Below are 24079 nucleotides of genomic sequence, written 5' to 3' on the forward strand. Positions count from 1 at the left end.
CTGTGTCCGGCTCTCTCTCCCAGTGTCCCAGACTCCCCTGTGTCCGGCTCTCTCTCCCAGTGTCCCAGACACCCTTGTGCCCGGCTCTGTCTCTTTGTTGCAGACTCCCCTGTGTCCGGCTCTCTCTCCCAGTGTCTGAGACTCCCCTGTGTCCATCTCTCTCCCAGTGTCCCAGACTCCCCTGTGTCCGGCTCTCTCCCAGTGTCCCAGACTCCCCTGTGTCCGGCTCTGTCTCTGTGTCTCAGACTCCCCTGTGTCCGGCTCTCTCTCCCAGTGTCTGAGACTCCCCTGTGTCCATCTCTCTCTCCCAGTGTCTGAGACTCCCCTGTGTCCATCTCTCTCTCCCAGTGTCCCATACTCCCCTGTGTCCATTGTCCCAGACTCCCCTGTGTCCATCTCTCTCTCCCAATGTCTGAGACTCCCCTGTGTCCATCTCTCTCTCCCAGTGTCTGAGACTCCCCTGTGTCCATCTCTCTCTCCCAGTGTCCCAGACTCCCCTGTGTCCGGCTCTCTCCCAGTGTCCCAGACTCCCCTGTGTCCATCTCTCTCTCCCAGTGTCTGAGACTCCCCTGTGTCCGGCTCTCTCCCAGTGTTCCAGACTCCCCTGTGTCCATCTCTCTCTCCCAGTGTTCCAGACTCCCCTGTGTCCGGCTCTCTCCCAGTGTCCCAGACTCCCCTGTGTCCGGCTCTCTCTCCCAGTGTCTGAGACTCCCCTGTGTCCATCTCTCTCTCCCAGTGTCTGAGACTCCCCTGTGTCCATCTCTCTCTCCCAGTGTCCCATACTCCCCTGTGTCCATTGTCCCAGACTCCCCTGTGTCCATCTCTCTCTCCCAATGTCTGAGACTCCCCTGTGTCCATCTCTCTCTCCCAGTGTCTGAGACTCCCCTGTGTCCATCTCTCTCTCCCAGTGTCCCAGACTCCCCTGTGTCCGGCTCTCTCCCAGTGTCCCAGACTCCCCTGTGTCCATCTCTCTCTCCCAGTGTCTGAGACTCCCCTGTGTCCGGCTCTCTCCCAGTGTTCCAGACTCCCCTGTGTCCATCTCTCTCTCCCAGTGTTCCAGACTCCCCTGTGTCCGGCTCTCTCCCAGTGTCCCAGACTCCCCTGTGTCCGGCTCTCTCCCAGTGTCCCAGACTCCCCTGTGTCCAGCTCTATCTCTGTGTGGCAGACTTCCTTGTGTCCGGCTCTGTATCCCAGACATCCCATTATCTTTCTGTGTCACCCCATATGTTTGCTCCTCCATTAAGCTCGCCCTAAACCCTCCCCCCACTCCCCCGTGCACATCTCCCCGATGTCCGTGACTCTCTATTGTCATCCTATATGCATCTCTCGGGGTCCATTGCTCTCCCTGTGTCCGCGTCTCCCTGTGTCCGCGTCTCCCTGTGTCTTCCATTGTTCGCGTCGCCCAAATGTCTCTGAACCCCATTGTTTGTGTCCATGGCTCAGTCTCTCAGCGTCCATCGCTCAAGGTGTTAGGGGAGAGGAGTTAGCTAGCCTAATGGACATGGGGAACTGGGTTCGAGTCTCGGCAATGACGCTGAACATCCTGTGATTCTGGGCAAATCCCTTAATCTCCCCGTGCCTAGCAAAAATGAATGTGTCCTCATGTAATGCAACTGGTGCTTTGATACCCGATGCGGGTCAAGTTCGCGCTATATAAAACTGTAAAAAAATAAAAAGTGAAAAAATAAAAAGTGTGCAGCTTGTGTCTCGGGGTTTCTCTGTCTCTCTCCCCCAGTGTCTGGATTCTGTGGTTGCTGCCTTTGTGTCTCTTAGTCTCTCTGTGTCCGTCATTCTAGGCGTGCAGCTCTTGTCTTCTAGTGTCTGCATGCTCTGTTGTCCGTCTGTCTCTTAGTGTCTGTGTCTCCCAGTGTCACATTGCTTAATTTGTGTAAAAAAAAAAATCAAGTGCCAGGGCCCTCATCAGGGGACCACCATAGCTAGCACCGCCCATTGCAAGTGCCAGCCCTGCCAACGACAGTACCCACACAACTACCAACCATCTCGCTCCTAAAAGTGTGACAATTCAGACTATTCCAGGCATCCAAATCTATAAGAATGGCTTGGGAGGCAGGTTTCAGTTGTTTTTAATGCATATTGAATTAATAAACAACTGTTGTTCCTTTTTTCTTTAAATTTCACAAACCGCGCCACCATGTGGCAGCTGTCATAAGTGTTGACAATTAAGTGTCGGTGCTGAGCATCGGAAACCACTGGCTCAAATTAAGCAATGTGTCTGCCTCTCCCATTTGTCTGATTCTCTCTTTGTTGCATCTCCAAAAGTCTGTATCACCCAGTGTCAGCGGCCCATCTCTTTTTCTCTGTTTCCTAGTGTCTCTTTCTCTCGGTGTCTGAGTCACTCTGTCTGCCTCTCACATTTGTGTGAGTCTCCCTGTGTTGCATGTTGCATTTCGCAAAGTCTGTCTCTTCTAGCGTCTGCAGGCTCTGTGGTCCATCTGTCTCTTGGTGTCTGTGCCTCCCAGTATCTGTGAGTCACTCTGTCTGCCTCTCCCATGTGTCTGATACTCCCTGTGTTGCATCCTCCAAGGTCTGTATCGCCCACTGTCTGCGAGACTTCTATGGTCCATCAATGTGTCTCTGTGACACAGTGTCTGTATCTGCCAGTGTCTGTGATACCCATGCATCTGCCTCTCCCATGTGTCTCTCTCTCTCTCCCCCATGTACTGGTATCTACCATTTGCATCTCTCAAAGTCTGGCTCTTCCAGTGTCTGCACGATCTGTGGTCATCACTGTGTCTCTCTGTCTTAGGGCCAGATGTAGGTAATTCTATTTTACCGACTCCTAAATATCGAATTTTACCGATTCTGTATTTATGAATTGGTAAAATAGAAGGAAGGAGATTTAGGTAAATTCGGTAATTGAATTACCGACTCTGTAAAAATGGGAATTTACCGAATCGGTAAATACAGATTCGGTAATGCCCATTGATTCCTATGGGCCTTGAAGCCCATAGGAATCAATGGGCAAAACCGATCCTGCAAGGGTGCAGGGGGTGTCACTTTGACACCTTCTAGCACCCCAAATACAGGCATGTGTGCCATGTGGCACACAGTTAGGGCATGTCTGTCTGTCACATGGCATAGGTGTGCATGCACACATGTGCATGCACACCTGGATTCGGTATTTTACCACCCAATTGGATTGGGTGGTAAAATACCGAATCTGTAAGGCCTTTGGGACTCAGAAGAGTCCCACCTACATCTAGCACTTACCGAATCGGTAAAAATACCGATTCTGTATTTTACCAATTCGGTAAATTTACTGAATCTGTAAAATTGGCCCCCTACATCACAAATACCCATTTACCGGCTGGTAAATGGCCACCTACATCTGGCCCTTAGTATCTGTGTCTCCCGGTGTCTGTGATACCCATGTATCTGCTTCTCCCATGTGACTCTCTCTCCCAGTATCTGCGGGTTCTGTGGTCCATCACTGTGTCTCTGTGTCTTAGTGTCTGTATCGCCCCGTATCTGTGATACTCATGTGTCTTTCTGTCCCACGTGCCGTCATCACCCATATGCCTCTCCCAAGGCCTGTCTCTCCCAGTCTCTGCGGGTTCTGTTTTCCATCGCTGTCTCTCTGTGTCTTAGTGTCTGTCTCCCCCAGTGTCTGTGATACTCATGTGTCTTTCTCTGCCATGTGCCTTCATCTCCCATTTGCATCTCCCAAGGCCTGTCTCTCCCAGTCTCTGCAGGTTCTGTTTCCCATCGCTGTCCCTCTGTGTCTTAGTCTTCCAGTCTCTGTGAGACCCTTGTGTCTTTCTCTCCCACGTGCCGTCATCTCCCATAGGCATCTCCCACGGATTGTCTCTCCCAGTGTTTGCAGGTTCTGTGGTCCATCTCTGTGTCGCTCTTAGTGTATGTGTCTCCCATATTCTGTCTCTCCCAGAGTTATGATTCCCATGTGTCTTCCTCTCCAGTGTACATGTCCTATGTTCCTGCATCACCCAAATTCTGTCTCTCCCAGTGTCTACGGGCTCTGTGGCCCATCTCTGTGTCTCCATGTGCTTGTCTCTCCCGTGGGCTTGTCTCTCCCATGTGCCTTTATCTCCCATGTGCATCTCCCATGTGTTCGCATCTTCCATGGTCTGCCTCTCCCAGTGTCAGCGGGTTCTGTGGTTCGCCTCTGTTTCTGTGTCTCTTAGTGTCTGTGTCTCCCAGTGTCAGCAGGTTCTGTGGTCCGCCTCTGTGTCTCTTAGTGTCTGTGTCTCCCAGTGTCAGCAGGTTCTGTGGTCCGCCTCTGTGTCTCTTAGTGTCTGTGTCTCCCAGTGTCAGCAGGTTCTGTGGTCCACCTCTGTGTCTCTTAGTGTCTGTGTCTCCCAGTGTCAGCAGGTTCTGTGGTCCACCTCTGTGTCTCTTAGTGTCTGTGTCTCCCAGTGTCTGTGACTGCCTGTGTTTGCCTCTCCCTGTGTTTCCATTTCCCCTACATCTGTGACTCCCTCGCGGACTTGGGACCTACGGAGAATACGAACTCCTTTTGGGGAGATTATAACTGGTGGTTCAGGTTTATATATGCCCTATCCCACGGTCATTGCATTTATTTACAGTCGCTACCCCCATTCCCTACGTATATTTGATTTTCAGTATTCCACGGGCCATATCTAATTTACTGAGAGGTGGTCATCGATTTTAACTAGTTCTGAGATTACCTATTGGTCTAAAAGCCTACATATCAAGGAACTGTGGTTCAGTTTCTTATTTATACTGACATTCAATCACGGTGTGGTTCTCTCACGTCTGGACCATGAAGACTCCTGCCCGATGACGCTTATTGGCGTTAGAAACCCCTTCTAATATGTCGTATCTATTTATGCTAAGAATTTGACCTATTGACGACGTGGAGGTTTCAACTTACAAATTATGCTTGGTTGCCTTATGTGTCACCAAGTTTTTCTCTAGCCCTGAATAAGTTCATATGGGAACGAAACGCGTTGGCTGAGGCCTTTTTAAAATATTGAAAATAATAAAAGACTTTTTCAAAACACGACAGCCTACCTGGACTGCTAATTCTGGCGCACCATCCTTTTCTTATAGAGTCTGTGACTGCCTGTGTTTGCCTCTCCCTGTGTTTCCATTTCCCCTACATCTGTGACTCCCTTCTGTCTCCCAGTGTGTGTTCCTCGTGTCCATGCCTTCGCCCTCTGCTGTCTGTCTCCCTGTGCCTGTGACTCCCCAGTGGCCCCTTGTGTCTCCACACATCAGTGGGTAAGAGTGAGGAGAAGAGCTGCAGAGTGATTGAGGGCTGCACAATCAGATCTATGTGATTGGCAGCTCAGCAGAGACCTCCGATGATCTTGTAAATGTTATTTTTTGTGGCAGCTACTCTGTGACTCAACAGTCGGTGTGTCTTTTAGAAAAGGAACTGTGGCAGGGCGGTAACATATTTGTCCAGGATCACAAGTGGGAAAGCCAGCTTTAAACCTTCTGTTTCTTGGTTCTAGAGTCAGTAACCAATTTGTGTATATTGTTTTACATCTAATTTAATCACTGGGCCACGTGTCCTAGCGTTATCGCATTTCTTTAAAACGACTATCTCGCTTTTTTCTTCTTTTACTTTTTTAAGTTATGGCATTTTTTTCCCTTCTGATTTCCACATTTCCTCTAGCCCCCACCAAAGAAGATAGTTATTACTCCTTCCAGATCTACATCAAGGCCTGCTCCTTTCTGGTCGATAATATCTGTTTTCCTCTGAATGCCGCTGCTCAGTGGTAGGCAGTAGGAGGAGTCTGTGGGGATGGGGAAACCTAGGAGCTGAGAGAACAAATTTAATGAAAATTAAAACTTCGTTTTTAAATAACACTCGAGGGCGATATGTTGCAGCTTCCTAACGCTGATTCTAACAGATTGTGTTGTTGAACAACTCTGTGGCACTCGTATTGATTTCAGAAGGATGAAAGGCTGAGTTACACCCACTGGGATTTGAGAAGAGTAGGCCATATTCCATAAGTATAAAAAAGGGATATTTTGGGGTCAAAAGGTGTCGTCAACAACAACTTCCCAGTATTATGTATTGTTAGGGATTGCCTCAAAACAGGACCAAGAAAACAAAACCACTCCAAAGGTTAATGCTGCAGTTGAAAGGAGTGACACAGTTGAAATGAGTGTCCAAACTCCATGAAAATTCCTAATGGAAGATTTCTTTTAAGAGTTTTCTATAGCGTTGACACGACCCGAGGGGTATCAGTGCGCTTTACAGCAACATAAACGATAGAATCATAAACAGTCATCATAGTACACTAATAAACAGAGATTCTAGATAGTTCTCAATCCAATATAATGTAGTAAAAGAGGGATAGAGATGACAGTTGAGGAGGAATTCTTTTAATTGTCTCTTGAATCTGGTGAAGGAGGGATTGGTTCTGATATGTATTTGTATTATGGTAACAATGTGTTATTACTTAAGAAGCACATAGCTCCCTATTTACACGCAAAAATGTTAAGGTACAGGTGAGATTTAGATCGTCACCTGAACGTAATTTTACACTTTTTATTTTATAGAATTTACAGACAGAAGTGCACATGGAAAGCTGAGCTGACTTCCAGGCATACTTCTGGGAATGTCTTGTGATTTTTTTCCAAAGGCTACTAGCCCCCTCTGTGTGAAGGGGGTGACTCCTGGGCAAATGCATTTTTTTTTCCTCTTGGGGAAACAGTTTTTACCCATTGGAAGAAGCCCTACCTGCACACCGCAGCGAGTCTAAAGACTTTTGGGAACCGTTATTGTAAAATAGGATTGGGGACATAGTTCCCAATAGATCCCGCCCACTTCGACCACTGGTGCGTACACATTTCCATCTTGCAAGTAGAGTTACTCCTGCCTTTGGCTGGGGAATCTCCGCCCATTTCCGGGTTTGAAAGGGGTCATAGAGAAGCTCGAGAATGCCCGTGTACAAGGCACACCACGTCTTGTAACACCCACTTCTTACCCCCCTTGCGTGGGATTTACCGATGCAGACTTCTACACTCCCAGTGGACAAATCCCCACCAGTCAATGCGAGGATTGTTCGTGGATTCCTGGCTGGTGTAATTGAAGTTTAATTCAGGCTTAAACTTGTGTCTGCCACTGACTTTATCCTTGTAAATAGACCCTTGGGTTTTTATATTTTTAGAAATTATGCATTTGGTGAACTGTTACAATAATCACTATTGATCACACCACCGTCAAAGGTGAAAGAATCCCCGGTTGTGGGGTGGTCTGGTGGTAAAAAGGAGTGGCATTCCACTCATCAGCTTGACCTGCTGTGTGACCCTGGACATACAAAGTATGACTGCCAGTGCGTCTGTAGCTCCGTTGTGCTTCAAGAGGACACAGAAGCGCTATTAAAGAGGTGTTTGGCACCATGAACATGTCGTCACTCAGATTTCAGCGTGATGAGCATGTAACCTGTCAGTGCGTGAATCAGAGAATTCAGTTCTAAGCAGCATCAGAGAGTAATTAATATTCAGATTCGACTGTAGTTAGGATCATGCAAAAGTGGTACTTCAGTTCTAAGCATGAACAGCATGTAATGGTTGTATTATGGTGCTTTTCTAAGCGCGATCAGCGCTTAATCACGATAATGTGGAATTCTAGGCACTATCAGCGTGTAATCATTGAAATACTGCTGTTCCAAGCAGGAACAACATGTATACATGATAATATGTTGCAGTTCTAAGCATGATCGGCATCTAATCCTGACATTATGGCGCTATTCTAAACGCGATCAGCATGTAATCGCGGTAATGTGGGTTTCTAAGCACTATTAGCAGCGAAGCGCTGTAATATGTTGCTATACTAAGCATGATCAGATTGTAAACATGATATGTAGCTATTCGAAACGCGATCATCATGCAAACGTGGAAATATGTTGATATTTTAAGCGTGACCAGCTTGTAATCGTCCTTATAAGCTAGTATTTTAAGCGCGATGAAATGTAATTGCAATTTGCAGGCATTACAGCACGAGCAGCGTGTAAACGAGGATGTGTGGTGCTATTCCAAGCCTGATCGACGTGTAAAAGTGCTGCTCTGGTATGATCAGAATGCACAGCCTGTGTTTGCCCTCTTCCTGGGGCGTGTTCAGCCCAGGTGAGCCTGGCTCCACCGAAAGTATGCTTTTAGCACTGATGCCTGCCCTCCCGCGCACGACGTGCCCCTGCCGCAGGTGTAAAAGGGGGCAAGCGGCTGGGCCCACTGTTCTAGAGGACAAGAGGCACCACCCACCCTCCAGGCCTCTGCCCCGATGTGGCGAGGGCTGACCTTTCACATCCCATCTTAGCTTCCAGGGGGATGGAATGCGCTTCCGAGTTTCGGCCCTTGCAAACCGAGGACTTTTGGTTTTAGACACCCCTAATTATGGGAGATAATGGACACTGAGACTCGGATTGAAAACTTGATTTACCGCGGAACACACAATTCGTGTTCACGTAGAAGCCAGGATTCAAACTCTGATCTTATGTTTCACAGGTAACGGATGAACCCCTGGCACGCACGTCCTTCTAGAGTTCAAACGCATGAGCGCCTATCAGCTGCGCGGGTGGCAAGATGGACATTTGGGATTGGCCTGGAACTGAAAGAGGAGCTGGGAATCAAGCACGTGTTCATATTTCGGTACAGGAAGAGGCGACAAACGCACATTTATTAAGCTCAAGAAGAAGTCAGGGCCTCTCTGGGAGTAACTGTGACCTTGGAATGTAATAAATGGCTCTTCCATTTATGATGAGCTGTGCAAAAGCAGATGTGTGACATACCTATGTTTGCATCTCATGTCCTGATGGATACATCTAATGGCAGATTCCTCTCCTTTAGAATATTTCCAGGCACTAGACTGGAGCCAGAGGTATTTACAATAGTCACTCACGAGGCGCTCCATGGCTTCATGTTGCTCCATGTCGACATGGAGGTGGCGGTGGGACCTGCATAGAGGCTTCACCCCTCCGTGCTGATGTGTGTTCCTTTTTTCCACACCTTCAAACTCTGATCCGGAACTCCGCTCCCTTTGTGCCGGTTAGTGAATTCCTTCCAAAATCTTCCAGTGTACAATAGAACTATGTTCCTGCCGATTACAATAGGGTTCAAACCGTGCCGTGACTACCAGAAACAGTTGTCGGTGACAGACCCGCATGAAGTGTGCCTCTGGTGCTTGGGTCGGGGCATGACTCAAAGTCTTGCGAAGACTGTGCCGTTATGCACCCGAAGGTGATCGGGACAGTGAATTGGAGCTGTATGTAACCGGACCCTGAAAGAAGTCATGGACCTCAGGTAAGCCCCGATATCAAGTTGAGGGCGTTCCTGCTGTCGATGCTGCTCCAGCGACAGATCAGCTTTGTGATGTCTGCTTCATATCAACATTATCCGGAAGTCCAAATTGAAAAACGAGCATAAGAAGTCGAAGCGGGAGTCAACCCCTACCCACCATTCTCTGTCCAAAGAGAAGTCCGGAGGGTGTCAAGGTGCCAACTGATCTCAATCCGGTTGTGGTACCAATTGTTCAACTGCACAGTCCCCCCCCTATCAGCGATCCTGCAGCAGGTTGAGACCTTGTTGCATATTTTTGGCACTCCTTTGACTCCCTTTCACACACCTTTGGGACCCAAGGATCCATCGGGGTCTCCTGTCGGGGTCAGAGCCATCCTCTGTGCTGTCTGTGTCCCTCAAACCTTTGGTTCCGCGCTGATTGTGGTGCTAAGTTTCCTTCCAGCCCCAAGATTTTGACCGGTTCCTTCTCCACTGACGCTGATCCTGACATCACTGGTTCTGGAGGACAAATATCTGCTCACTTCGGTGTCTGACCTTGAGCTGCACCTGCTTTGACCCCACGACTGGGGTCTTGTCTTGTCTCTACTCCTGTTAAGCTGATTCCCGTACACTATGATTCAGACTAAACACTTCTCTTCCATGGAGCCTTCTTCAGACGATTCATCACTCTTTCGGCTCGGACTCTGATCAACCTGATGATGAGGGGTATGATTTGCCCCCACACTATGATAAGGATGATATCTATAACAACTTGCAAGAGGCCAGGTGGGCTGGGTACCTCACCCGACACAGGGTTGGTTTCGCCCGTTGAACCCCAACCGAAAAGGGTGCATCATTGGCCACGGGGATGAGATGTGCATCTGTGGCCTTGGACCTACAGCTGGCTTCAGTTAAAGTCTAAACAAATGCCCTCACTAAAGTTTTGCAGCATTGGCAAGCCTCATCCGAGCCCTTGCTTCCATTTAATGAAACCCTGACTGACATCTTTATAGGTCCTTGGGTGAAGCCTTGCTCTTGCCTTCTGGTTAACAGACCTGTTACCCGGCACTACAGACCGGTGTTGGGGCTTTCTTATGCAGCACCCGACTCCTAAGATTTTAATGGTCCAAGCTTCCACCAGCAAACTCAACCTTCATGCATTCCCCAGGACTCCTCCAGACAGGGTGTTAAAAAGGATTGAGGCGTTCGGACAGAGAATGCTCTCTTCCACCAGTTTGGCATTCAGGTCAATCAGTGTAGTCCACTTCGAAGGCTGTTATACATGCGACCCAAGGGACCAATCAAGACAGCCACAATGCATCTAAAATGCCATTAGGGCTGGCCTGGATACTGCTTGGAGCAGTTGTTGGGTGCTGGTATGGTGCTCTGCCGTCATGCATGGATGTGAACCACTGATTTTTCTTGGAACGTGCAGGCTTCCCTAATGGATATGCTATTTGATGTCGTAACTTTTTTGGCGGAAAGCCTGATTCTGCCCTTGAACGCTTTAAAAAAAGCAGAGTCGCAGCGTGTTCCTTGGGCCTTTCAAGCCCTGGCCAGCCGTTTCCTTTGCTGCCTACCCTTCTGAGGCTTCAACCAGTGGCTGGCACATGGTCGCTGCAAGGTCCCACCTCCACTGCAGCAGTCCCTGCAGTTCTTTCATTGCCAGAGACTGGGATCAAGCAGACATCCCACAGGTCCGCAGGGACGCAGTTACACCTAGTCCTCTGCCCCAATGTTATTAGGCTCCAAGCTGCTCTAATTGACCCTTATGGGTACCCTGAGGGAGGCATTATCAGACTTTTATCTCCAGAGTGACGGGCCAGATTTTGGAGATTCGCTTTTCTGGTTGCCTTTTCGTCCTTTCTAGTGCTGAGAAATCCTTAAGAAATTCTCTGCAAAGTAACAATCTTCCTCCTCTGTAGAGAACATATATTTTTTACCGGTCTGAGCCTCAACCGGCAATGATAAAGTAGCATTCCTTCTCTAGCTCTTCCATTGCAGTGATTTTCCATCATACTTTTAACATTTCCAGTGTATTTCTGGGTCCTTACAGTTTGATGGAACCAAATATGACACCTTTCAATCTTAATAGAATATAGAATGTTGAGAGCTCCATGGAACTCACTGGGATGGCCTAGACCCAATAATGGCTGGATTAGACCTTCTGCTCAAACACTACAAAGTTTGTGTTTCTCCCATTTTTCTTTTTTAAATTTAGTGCATTCCAACCTGAGTGGGTGGCATGGACTTGTAGTCCTGCTGCTTCGGGCTATACCGGTTGTTAAAGTCCCTATCTTCGCTATATGCACTAGTCTGTGACTCAGAACTTCAAATCGGGTTTATGGACTCCAGCATATAGTATTGCCCCCAGCCGTGGGTTATAATGCTGTATCAAAGTGCAACGGAGGAGTATAGCAATTAAAGCATGTTGATTGATATTCCACGTTGAATGACAGTTGTTCAAATACCTGAATGTTTGTGTATGTGGCTTCAAGCAAAAAGTAGGACATGCCTCAAGTTTTTAACCTTAAAAAAACCTTGAAGCTTGCAGTGAGACACGTATCAAAGAGTCGAGGCTTTGATCTGTGTGGGTGGTTGGTGAATGAATGATTCAGTCTCTGGGGCATGCTGCTTGTTGTCTGTAGGCTCGATTTATTTCCGTCTTTTTAGTGAGAGTTACCCTTTGTGTGCTTTTTCATTTTTTAAAGGTAATTGGAAGTTTTTTTCATGCAGGAATTTGTGTTCAGTTCCTTACTTCAAAATAGTGTAACTTTCTGAGGATTATAATGATGTGTGCAACCTCAAAACTCCTGCTGCTGCTCTAGCTGCAGCATTATATATCTTGTCAGATATTTCGGCAAATACAGGTATTGGATAGTGACATAATATTTGTACCTATAGTTACCGCTCAACATTGACTCTTTATTTTCAATTTAGAAATTGATCTTTTCCATTGTCCATGCCGTAGCTGCCAATCATGTTGAGCCATTGACCACCCATTCTGCTAGATCCGACGTTTAAATGTCTGTTCCAGTGCATTGTTGTTCTGGGCATTTTATGTTTATTTATGTAGTGCTTACTACCCCTGACATGGCACTGAAGCCCTTTGCAGACGCATAGCATGCTACTCCATTGGGACGCATTGTTGGTAGAGCAGAGAGGCGCTAGTAAGTACTAAAGTTAATCAGTGTGAATAATAGGTACAAATGATTAGCGGGATAAGTGGTTAATATTAGAACCTAGTTTCTAGAGTATAACGTATGGTCTGGTCATTTAATTTAGAAAAATAAGTCAGTGGAAGGTTTATAACCAGGACCGGTTGCAATCAGTCCAATGTGTGCTGCGGCCTATCGATACCTAGACCTCTCTCCTCTTTCAAATATACTTTATTTTGGGGTGATGGTTTATCATTCCCCAGTTTGTGATTTGTTCCTCTGTAGCTGTACTGTGCACCCATCTGGACAGGATACGGGGTGCTTGGTTAGGCCTTCCCCACCTCACGTGTTTGCCGCTTCCATAGCTATCCTGGATAATCATACAGACAAGATGGAGGGCAGGAATATCCCTTCCTCGCCTGCTGGGTTCGTATCAGTAGAATTATACTGGCTACGTATCCGGGATCAAGTTAGAGGGGGTGGGCAAGGCATCCCTTGCCCCACTTAAGGTGTTTCTCTCATCCTTAGCTGTACTGGATACTTATCCAGTCTGGGATGGTGGCTTGGTTCCCCTCCCTTTTTACTTGCCTCTGTCATAGCTGTGACCGGTACCTACCTGGAGGCATTTTGGAGGGAGTGGGCAAGGCCACCTTCCCTCGCTTTCTGTGTTTATCTTCTCCATAGATGTGCTGGATGCCTCTCTGGAGTGGAACAAGGCAGGGCATGGTCACTTCTTACACACCTCATATGCTTGTCTCCTACATAGCAGCCACCCTTCCCCCGCTTCTTGTATGTCTTCTTCATTGCTAGACACTTCACCACTCTGCACCTGCCTCACATGTTTGCCTCCTCCTTCGTTGTATTGGATACATATCCACACGGGAGAGGCGGGCAAAAATATCAAGTGTGGGTCACGTGACGGCATGGTCAATGCCAGATCTGATAGGGATAACACAACCCGCTAGCACTCTATGAACTAGCCTGAGAACAACCTGCTCTCCATTAAGACAAGCCGACAAACACAAGGGGCACACCCCCACTGATGCCTGGGCACGCAGCCCAGCGCAGTAACGATGCATTAGCTGTGGGCATTGTTATCCCACCTTCTTCAGTTATTATTTTAATTTTACTCACTGGAGCTTTAGCTCTGGGACAAGGAATGGAGGATCTTTTTGCTTCCCTGCTGGGCTTCTATTTTTCTTTTCCTCTTTAGCCCTTTGACTTTTTATGGTTTTGTATTGTTAAGTTGCCATTTGTGTAACGACGCATAGTGGAATTAAACTTGATGGTGGTTCTTATTAAGTATTATCAAAGGTGGAGCTCATTTAAACTCTGCTCGCGGTGCTCTGCAACACACAAGACCTCTTTCTGAAGTAAATACCATATGTATACTGTGATTCACCGGTAAGGATGCATCCTATTGTCTGCAATGTGTGTATGTTTATATTACGTAGTTTGTGGGGCTCCTATAGGAGATGGGTCTAAAGAGCAGGTCTAGAGGGGTCCTTAGGAAGATGTCAGTAAAATGTGCAGTACATTTCCAGGAGAGCTGGACTAACCATTCTTTTGAGAGTGTTGAAGGGGAGTTCTTGTTGAAGACTGTAGGAGAGTAGGGTCTGCTATCCTATGGTCACCCCAAATTTTTGCTTTTTGCTTCACTGGTTTTCGACTACTGAGGCTGTGGGCCTGCTGATCAGACCCCCAGCCTGCTGTTCTCTCACTAAATTACTGATACATGTGCTATAGGCACATAACCCAATTGGAAATGGACTCCTTGTCAGCCCCTGTATAGTGCACTATAGGTGCCCAGGGCATAGGGGCCACCAAGGCCTACCAGGGGCTGCAGCATATCTTTTGCCACCCCTGGCTGGTTCTTAAATTGACACAACTGGCTGATCACTCAGCTGGGGTAAGGTGGTGTAATCACCCCTTGCTTAGATATAGTATACCTATATCTAAACCTATATCTGGACACATATAAACCTGTGAGCCACTCCTATGGAAGGCCTCATCAATCCTGGAGGCAGAGTGCGTGGTTTCATGTGAGATGGAGCTCTAGCATGAGCTGAGCCTGTCTGCAGCTGTCGGGAACAACTCCCTAAGCTGTTTCAGGATAATGCCATACCATATACTCTTAAGTGCCTTATAATCCTCGCGGTTATATAGCATCTTTGGTTTGGCTTTATCAAAACATGTCGTGTAAGGTGTCATACGATTTGGAATACTATCCCCTCGCCAGTTCTGGCGACGGGGATAGCATTCCACCCCTCTAGAGGGGTGAGACATGTTACTTTACTTAAATGCGGTTAATTTCTAAAAGGGCCTTAGATCCACAAAATGGATGCCTCTGCCACAGACACGGGTCTGGACCCCTGCAGCTGACCGAAACTCAGCCAAATGGGGCCTGGACAAAGGGTTTCCTGTCGCAGGGGGGTTTTACCACCCTCCAGACAGGAGATAGTGGATTGTAGCAGGGAGGTCTGAAAGAAACCAGACACTGCTTGGGGCGCACAAGGCTGCCCCTTGCATGATCCGGCCAAACCGGTTCTGGGGCACTCCAGCCCTCGTGCCAGGGCGGCCTGGATCAAAGGAAAGGGGTGTATCCACCCCCTTCCTGGGTCCCACCCATAGGAGGGGACCTAGCAGGTAATCACGCCCCCCAGATTCGAATAAGAGTGGGAGCAGTGCCAATGCACTTTAGATTTCCTGAACGAAACATAAGAAACGAAACTCTGGACCCTTGGACCTCCTACTCAACGTGGAAGCCCGAAGAATCTCCCTTGTGGTCAAGGAGTGACCACCCTGTGTAAACAGGCACCATGCAGCCCTCGACGTCTACTTTGTCGCAGTTCCCGCCGGAACTCGAGCGACTGAGATCGACGAGATCAAGCTTGCCTGCCTTCCTACAGCCCGATCCACAGTCCCTGCAGAGCTGAGACCCGTGGAGGCGACCGGAAGCGTGGGGCACGCCATCTTGAATTGACCACGAGACGCTGACCGTGCAGCCCACGAGTGACCCTCGAAGCTGTACACCGGGGTCTGAGAAGCCCCAACCCTGAGCCACTCTTGCAACGAAGTTCAGCCCTCCACACTCGACGAGTGCTGCGTGGGGCCCTTCTGCTCCATTTGGCTCAACGCATTGGCCCGGTCACTTGCCAGCTGGCTAGTGGTCCCTGTGCCGACGAAACTACGAATACAGCTTGTGAATCTGGTTGCTCCAGATCTACACCAGCTCCCCTGAAAAGGAGCCCCCACTCTGACCTTCCTGGTTCGAGTGAGAAGCAATCTCCCGGTTCCGCGTGGATTGCTTTTGCCAAGTGTTGTTTGCTCCAATCTTGAAGCCGACAGCGCCGACGGCGAGAGCCTGCGTGGGACAGATCGTGACCTGCTCTTGGACGTCGCAGATGCCCCAGAGCCCACGTGACAGCGGAGAGAAGCACCTCGACGACCACCTGATTGCGCCCGACATTGCCTGGTTCCGTCCTGGTTCCACCCTGGTCACTGCTGAGTGACCCAGACTCTGTCCCCTCTGCTTTCAGGTACTTTTCGACTTGAGTCCACCCTTGGACTCCACCGGACACTTCTCTTTCACCCCGCCTGCAGCCCTTTCAGCTTCAAGCACCAAGAGCCTGCGTGACGAAACCCGACTCAACTTCGACCCTATGCACCCGCTTCCTGTGGGTGAGGTAACTTTGCTCCGCCGGTGTTCCCACACTGGTACACATCACTAGGGTCTGTGTCTTAAGTTTTGTTCCTCTAGGTTCAGCGGAAGTGTCCTTAAACTTTAACTTTACAACTTTTACGCACCATTGGTTAACATTGGCGCACGCGTGCGCTTTCCGCACTGCTCCCGAATCCCGTGGGCCGTTCCCGACTTCAGCATTGCGTGTCCCGACTGCTCCCAGCGATTCCCTAGGCCCTAGGCCTAACCACTGCTCGAGTGGCATCTCTTATACCACTTGTTTAGTATATGGTTTGAGTGGCCACCCGCCCTCATCCATAATTGTGCAACTTTGTATGTTTAAACTGTGCTTTTGATTTAACGCTTGTGCCCCTTTATTCATAAAGAATACTGGGGATTGTTTTTAGTAATAAACACATATATTTTTATAATATATACTTGTGTGGTGTCTTTTCATTTGATATTACAGGATTGTATGTGGTAAAACAGCTCGCTTAACACGACCTCTTAAGTTAAGCCTTTAGGCTGCTTAGTCCATGCTACCCCTAGGATAGCTTGTCTAATAAGGTTGACTTACAACCAGACACCATAAGGGATTGCTTGGTCTGATAATCGGTGGTTCCAGAATTGGAAACATCACCTATCAGGCCAACTTCTCACAAAGACTTAGCAACAAAGTGTGGGAGATGCAAGTAGATTTATTACAGGAAGCATTAGAAGGCCAGAGTTGTCCATTGTTAGTCGTCAAAGATGGGAGCTATACCGGATCTCGAGGACACATTAAAGTATACAAAAAAGTCATCGATGGAATGCTTGAATTAGTCTCATCTACTGGTAATTAGTCATGGCAGCAACTCAGTCCATTGTTCTTTTGCTCACCATCCCACCCCAGTTTGGACCCAGCCATATGCAAATCACTCTTGACTCCGATTTAATAGGAACAGTCCAGCCTGAACTGCCAGGGCGGTACTCTCTGAATTGGATCACAAGCAACTGAAGACCGGTTTCTCCTTAGTGGGCCCCATGCTCACTGTGCCACTAGAACTAAGGTATACCTTGCTGATGAGCCTTATCAGGGCGTAACCAGTCTTAGGTTGCTTGTGCTCCGTTTGATGAGTGGTGATACCCTGAAACCGGTCTTAGGATGCTTGTTGCAGGTCCAGGGAGGACCTGGCTTGGCAGTTCGGACTGGACTGATCCCATTAGAAGCCGGGTCAAGACTGATTTGCATAAAGTTGGGTCCAAACTGAGGTGGCATTGTGGGCAAAAAACAATTGACTGAGATGCTGCCCTGGGCGATTGCCAGTGACAGAGATTAATTTAAGCATTCCATCCATCACCTCAGTGGCGAAGCTCAAACTTCTGTCGCCCGGAGTGGTCCTTGAGTTTGCTGCCCTTCATATATACCAAAAATACTATGGTGGCACTGACTGGACCAATGGCCATGGACTACTGGTAAGTGCATAGGCACTGGGTAGCTCCCCTGCAACAAACGGAGGCGACTGACAGAGGGCAGGGCGACTTTGTTTGCTCACTCGCAAGTGGCTGCCTGCTTACTGGTTACCTCTCTTGCACTGCCTGCACACCCGCCACCCTCCCATCACATGACCAATCATTTGCGTGCCACTCTCCTCAGCACTGACCCTTGTTTAGCCCCCACTCCTCCTGCCTCACCACAGACACGGTGCCTTTCAGGGGGTGGTGCCAATGACCTCACGTGAAGTGCTGTCCCCCTTCAAAAAAGTGCCGCCTAGGCTGAACTGCATCCTCTGCCCCCCCCCCCCCCCACCCCCCCTAGCTTCGTCACTGCATCACCTTGTTGTTGTTGTAGACCTCGGGGATAGCCACATGAAATAAATATTCACTCAACTAATTTAAATTGGAACTATTTGAGGTAAATAGTTTGAAACTTAAAGTGAGAAAAGTTCCAGTAAAAAAAAATGTGCACCTTTGGGCTGTGTCTTGAAGGGTGGGAGGAGGTTACCTCGGAGTAGCCCAATTACTACTAGTTGCAATATTGGCTACCATTGTCAAGAATGCAAATAATGATCTAGCCCAGCTGTTCTTTTAATTTGGGTGGGCCCCCACTTAATCTCTGTTGGAAGCCGGGAACCCTGGTCTAAGCAATGCTTATGGTGTATAGACAAAAGTATTAGTAACAACTGTTTATCAAAAAATTACACAAATTATGAAATATATTCTTTAATTCACAAGCAAAATATATACAAAAATCGAAATTTTTATGGCAATGTTGGGGCTTTTCAAAATGTGGTTCTATTTCTGAAAGACAAAGTAATATGTTAGACTGCTCCAACCATGTTAATGGTTTTATGATGAAATATTTTATTTAGACCTGTTCACCCAGTTTATTCGCTTAAGTCTCCTATGGCAAGAGTCTGTCAAGTGCGTCAGTTTTCTTGGTCCTGTTTCAAACCCGTTTCTCAAGCATATTAATATGGAATAAACCATGCTAAAAGAAATTAAATTAAATGTAAAAAATGTCCTTGCTTTTTTTTGGGGGGGGGGGCAAGGCATGGTTGTGCGTGTGACTTCAATAATCCTTGCACGAGAGCTGTGTGCATTCAGTGAGTCCCAGCCTATAATTGTAGAGGGGGCTTTATAATTTAATTAAATGCTACCACAGAGGATTTCTACCTTGATTATGGATAATTTAACATTTTCCATCCATAACCTTTTTGCCTACACCATGCAAAGAGCCTATTTGGATCACATGTGGGCCTCCAAGGAATAGTCACTGTAACAGACTAAGAACACCATAGTTGCTACAGTCAAAAACATTTCCTATTAATATCTGTAATCGGAATAATTAAGTAGTTTCACTCAATATAAAATTCTTGGGAACGTGTTATTGTGAATTTGAAACAAGTTATGTAATATATTTCTTTTTTTATTCAGATGGCTCTGTTAGGGTGTATTCTCTAGGATATTGTCAGTAAAATGGCTTAATTTCAAACTTCCTTCTTACTCGCAAATGACAAAAAGCTTTTTATTGTTGGCATAGTTGGTAAACGCCCATCGTCGTTAGGAAATTGCCTGCCCAGTCTGATGAGACGCCTTTGTGTAGATGGTAGACGTGGGAGGAAGAGATAAGGCTGTGAGGAGTGCTCTTTATAGGAAAGTCATTATATGGTTGAAGGTTTTGGAATTTCCTGTGTTCGTGGAAGGTAATGAAGTCTTGCCCACTTCATATTTGTGCATTCCATTCTAAGGAGAAAAGCAGCCCTGTGGACTGACCATGGATTCAGAAACCAGGTCTATTCTATGCAGCTCGCTGAAAGCGGTGTAGCCCAGGTCTGCTGTGGTTGGCTGGGTTATTTACTGTGCAGCGGCTGTTGGTTCTGTGTGTAACAAGTCGGCAGTCACAGCGGTGGTAGCCGTCAGGCAGTCAATGGTCCGTATCCTCAAAAAGGAGACCACACTTATTTGTTGGGAAGGGCTAAGGCCGCAATTTATTGGCTGCTTTTCACGTACAATCCATCCATTTAAATTTACGTTCTGCTGTACATGTAATGAGAAGACAGCTTTGTAATGTTTCCGTGCCATGAACATTCATTGGGCACTCCCTTCTGTACGCGCTGACCGCCGTACTGGTTCCATCCAATGCTTCACCCAGTCAGGCACTCCAGGTGATCGTGGAGGTGTGATTGTACGGTAGTATGCGGAGTTGTGACAAGCCAAGCACCAACTGTAGTCATGTTTTTTACAACTTTTCATGAAACCAGCAGTGAATCTCAGAAGGCTGGAGAGGGGTTTACACATCTTTCCCTTTCCTCCCAAGTCCTGCCAAGGGTGTGAAAATAGGTCTTTGAAGTGGCTGGACTTTGTGGGCAAAAGGTGCCATTCCTTCCTTAGCCTGGGCCTTGTTGGCTTCTAGGTGGCGGGTGGTCTCCCCCAGTGGACTCACAATATTACCTTGGCCCTTTCATCGCCCCATCACTTGTTGGACACTCTAACGTATTAAAAAATAAGGTGAGAGCAACATCAACAATTTATTTAAGTGATGTTTGTAATATAGACCATGTAGGCAGATCTGTTCTGTTCTCTCCAGACCCAATGGGGTTGCAAAGTGGTTGTCTTCATTTCTGTGTCCAGCACAGGAAGAGGTTTGAAAGGTTTTGGTAATCACCTCAACCCCATATGGGCTCTACAGATTTACCTCTAGCAGCAGCTAATGCAGCCAACAACCCCAGGCACGAGGAGACGTCTACTCCTTTCACTCGTGCGCTTCCCACATAGCCCCACATCAAGTCCACCACCCTTCCATGCAAGCGTACCCCCACGGTAGAGCGTGCTACCCATTTATAGCGTGCTTCAGCATCTCACCAAGGGATATGAATTGCTCCCCCAATTTAATTACAATAAAAACAAAAGCCATTGTGAAATCCAACAGTGTATGGAAATATTCAGTTGGAACCTGGTTAGGAGCTTCAACGATAATTGTGCTTTCTCAGGTGTTGGCAATATTGCCAAGTCTTTTTATGACCCTATGAACAGGTTTCACAACTGTAATTATGTTTTTATGATTAGGATAAGCTTTTTCGTCTAACGATCAATGTACACGGATACTGGGAGTGTACTTGATTCACTATGTGGAGCTGAAAACTGTGAATGAAGCATACACGTGCCCCTTGGGTGGTGGGACGGCATGCACACAACATTTACAGCCCATTTAATCTAACACCAGCTTCTGTTTTAAAAATAGCAAATTTTCACTGCAGCTGTGCTTGGTATCCTTGCTTTAGTCTTACTCTAGGTGTGCTGATTTTTGCGCTCTCTCTAGTGCAGGGCAAGCGCACGCCTTTTTCGCCTACCACGACATTACAGGCACTAAGCGCTGGCACCTTTTTAGCCCATCTTGTGACACTGCGCAAGCTTTTCCTGGTAGCTAGTAGCAGGCACAATGTTTTTGTTCCCCTCTTTGTGGGAACAAGTTATAAATACCTTCTATTTATTATTATAACTAATTGATGCCGTGCATAATTCCCCTTGGTATGAGAGTCAGCCGTCGCACTGGCTGGGAGCACAAAGCAACCTGGCTTGGCTTTGTGTGCCTGGCCGCCCGCCCGCCCAGCAGAGCGAGATGTTCAACCGGAGAGATCTGTCGTTACACCAGCTATCTCACACCGTATGTTTGTGTCTCATCCTCCCTCAGTTTACACACTCCGCCCTGAGTGGGCCTAAATAATACAGGTAAGTTCCCACTCTTCCTTTGGTAGGTAAATTCCCTCTGTAATCCTCCGCCAGAGGTTCTGAAATCTCATCTTCAGGGTGGACCTGATAATTGCATAACTGCACAAGTTACACCCGCCTGTCCAACAAGTTGAAAATGGAACCTGTTGGCGGGGCTGAGCTCTCTTGTGACGTCTGCGACGTCCTTTCCTTTGAGATGTCTGAGTGGGTCCTTAGGTTGCAGGCCAATTGTAGACCAATCACACGGCTCCTTTATACATCAACAGCACCTTTACCCACAAAGTCGGTTCTGCTTGTAGGAGCCATCTGGCGAATGACCTCACAATTGGTCTCCAAACCCGAGCAGACTCCATCCAACCATGGAATGTTTGTTGGTGATTGGTAGAGATGCATGGCTGGGCAAAGATAGCTTTTTTCTCTTCACTTGATTCCCTCTTAGTCTAGGACCCAAGATGCAGTCATTCCCAGTCCAGCTTTCCTCGTGCCCTCCCTCCTGCCTGGCCAGGGTCTGAAGCTCAGGGTTCTGTGAGTTGGAGACACCGCTGGAGTGCAGCTGTTAACTTCGCAGGCCTGTCCATTTCAGATGTTGGCCTTGCTGTTGGTTGGCTGACCTTGCGCATCACTGTGATGTCATCAGGTCTCCATGTAAGGCATGTGCAACTGTACGCTGACCTCCATGTGTAGATATATCAGTGATGGAATGCAAACAGACGCCAATTTTCAGTATTTCCCACAGGCGAAGGCTTACACACAGAGAAGGAGCCGCGGTCACCAAATTTTTGTGGGGGTCCCAAGTCATTTGAACATTTCAAAGAGGTGGTGAGATGACCCGCGCAGACCTGCCCGTTCACATGGTGCTCCCTCTTAACACATGCCTTTCACACGGCCACTTGGTGAAGAGTCACTATAATTTTTTTTAGATATAAACCCGGGTGGAAATGTGAAAAGAACATTTGCTACTTTACTTATGTAAAATATGTGCATATTTTTAATGTATTGAAGATTTGACCTAATGAATGAATTAAATTGTTCTTTTAAAATAAGCTCTACACTTGCTAGGTACATGTTAAAAGGGCGGTTTTTCAACTAACAAGTGTTCTGCCGTGAATGTTGTAATGCTTGTCTCCTAAAGACATGAGCCACGAGAGATGGCTCCGACACCCCATCTGAGTCCCCTTTCGAAATACTGCCCATTCCTGGACATCTCGACTATCTTACAGGAGGTGACTAGCAGTACATGAACCTCGCACCTCCAGCCACTGAGCACGAGGAAAGGTCATAGCAAACCTTGGTCACTTATTATCAATTATTTTGGGGTTCCTGGTTCCACACTTCTTCCTTATAATCCGACGGCAATGCTTACACATTACGTGGGGAGGAGGGGGGCTGTTCGGCATATCTGGGTAACCAATGCATCTCTAGGAGGGAGGGTGTTGTATGTCAATACTTTTAGGCTGCCCACCCCCTAGTCTTGCTGGACAAAGATTGCCACACCCTCTTCACAAATATTCTCAACCATGCCTGTTGCTGTGCTCAAGGTGATGTAATTTGGATGTTCCTGTCTGTCTGGAGTGGTTTATCCATAAACCTCTTGAGCAGGTTATGCAAGTATTAAAAGCAGGCGCTGCCCTTTAACCCCACAGCTGTCCAGCATTAATTAGGCATTGGTGTATCTGTGTTAATTAAAGTGCAGTGACTGAACAGGCATTTTACAAGCTAATTAGGGGCATGAAGGCCTAGGTCACACCGGGGTCACCCCTTCCCATCACAGTTATTCTTTCGGTCTCATCGGTGACATTTGGACACCCTCTGAAATTCCTTTACATAACTAAATATCAGTGACGGGTGCGGACTGCACCCCGAAGCTTGAAGTAGCGAACAATCACTGTACTCCTGTCAGGGCACAAGTCCTAAAAAAAGAAGTGGGGGGACGCTGACGTCACTGCAGGAAGTGACGTCACGAAAGGTGGCTTGCACTCAGTTGCAGTTTATAGTTATCGAGCTCCCAGTAAAATAAGTGGGGGCACGCCGTCTACCCGCGTGGTACCCCGACTCGAGCCCTGACTCCTGTCTCCAATTCAAGGGCCATATCATGGTGGGTGGGGGCACAGCACTGGTCTGTGCTTGTGTTCCGTCGTAAGCGGCGTAGCTAGTTACTGTGCATCCGTTTAACAACGAGAATGCAGTGTCGATAGCGCATGCACCGCCTCCCTAGCCCGGCGACTTAGTGCAGATACTGCAGACTACGCGGCACAGAAACAGGAACCAGACCCGCTATCTGTTTCTTTGACGTTCCTGTCTGCACCAGGAACTTGGCTGATTTGCACAAGGCTGCAATTTGTAGGCTTCCATTGACGCAATGGTGCACGCTCCCATTTCTGGCATATGTGCACTAGTGTAGACTGTGTCGCTTTACCCACCATGATACGCCTGGGGCGGAACCTGTGCAGGAGGGTGTCGCTAGCAGGTCGATACATTTCGCTTAAAAGCCCTGTGCCTAAAATGGAAAATAGCCCAGGTCCGCTTTTTTTGTTTTGCATTGGTTTCCATGCCGATTGTCCTATGATCTCTTGGGTTGAGCAGTGAATGCTGGTGGTCTTATATGGAGCATGAATGCTGGTGCCACCTACCAGACCAGGGACTTGGTGTAGGTCAGGCTCCCATGTTAGTGCCCAGCATTTACCTGTAATACACGCTGACCACTACAAAAGCAACACGTTGTTTGTCCGTTTTCACTATCCTTACAGAATTGAGATTTTGAGAATCTAAAAGAGAGCTAATTATGAGATCAAGA

General features: G+C 47.6%; 1 protein-coding gene across 4 annotated transcripts in view; it reads left to right on the forward strand.

Moving 5' to 3' along the window:
* Positions 1–24079, forward strand: part of SHROOM4 (shroom family member 4) — a 431909-nt gene that overhangs the window by 386601 nt on the left and 21229 nt on the right. The window lies entirely within an intron of this gene.

The sequence above is a fragment of the Lissotriton helveticus genome, chromosome 10 (genome assembly GCF_964261635.1).
Source record: "Lissotriton helveticus chromosome 10, aLisHel1.1, whole genome shotgun sequence".
NCBI classification, from domain to species: domain Eukaryota; kingdom Metazoa; phylum Chordata; class Amphibia; order Caudata; family Salamandridae; genus Lissotriton; species Lissotriton helveticus.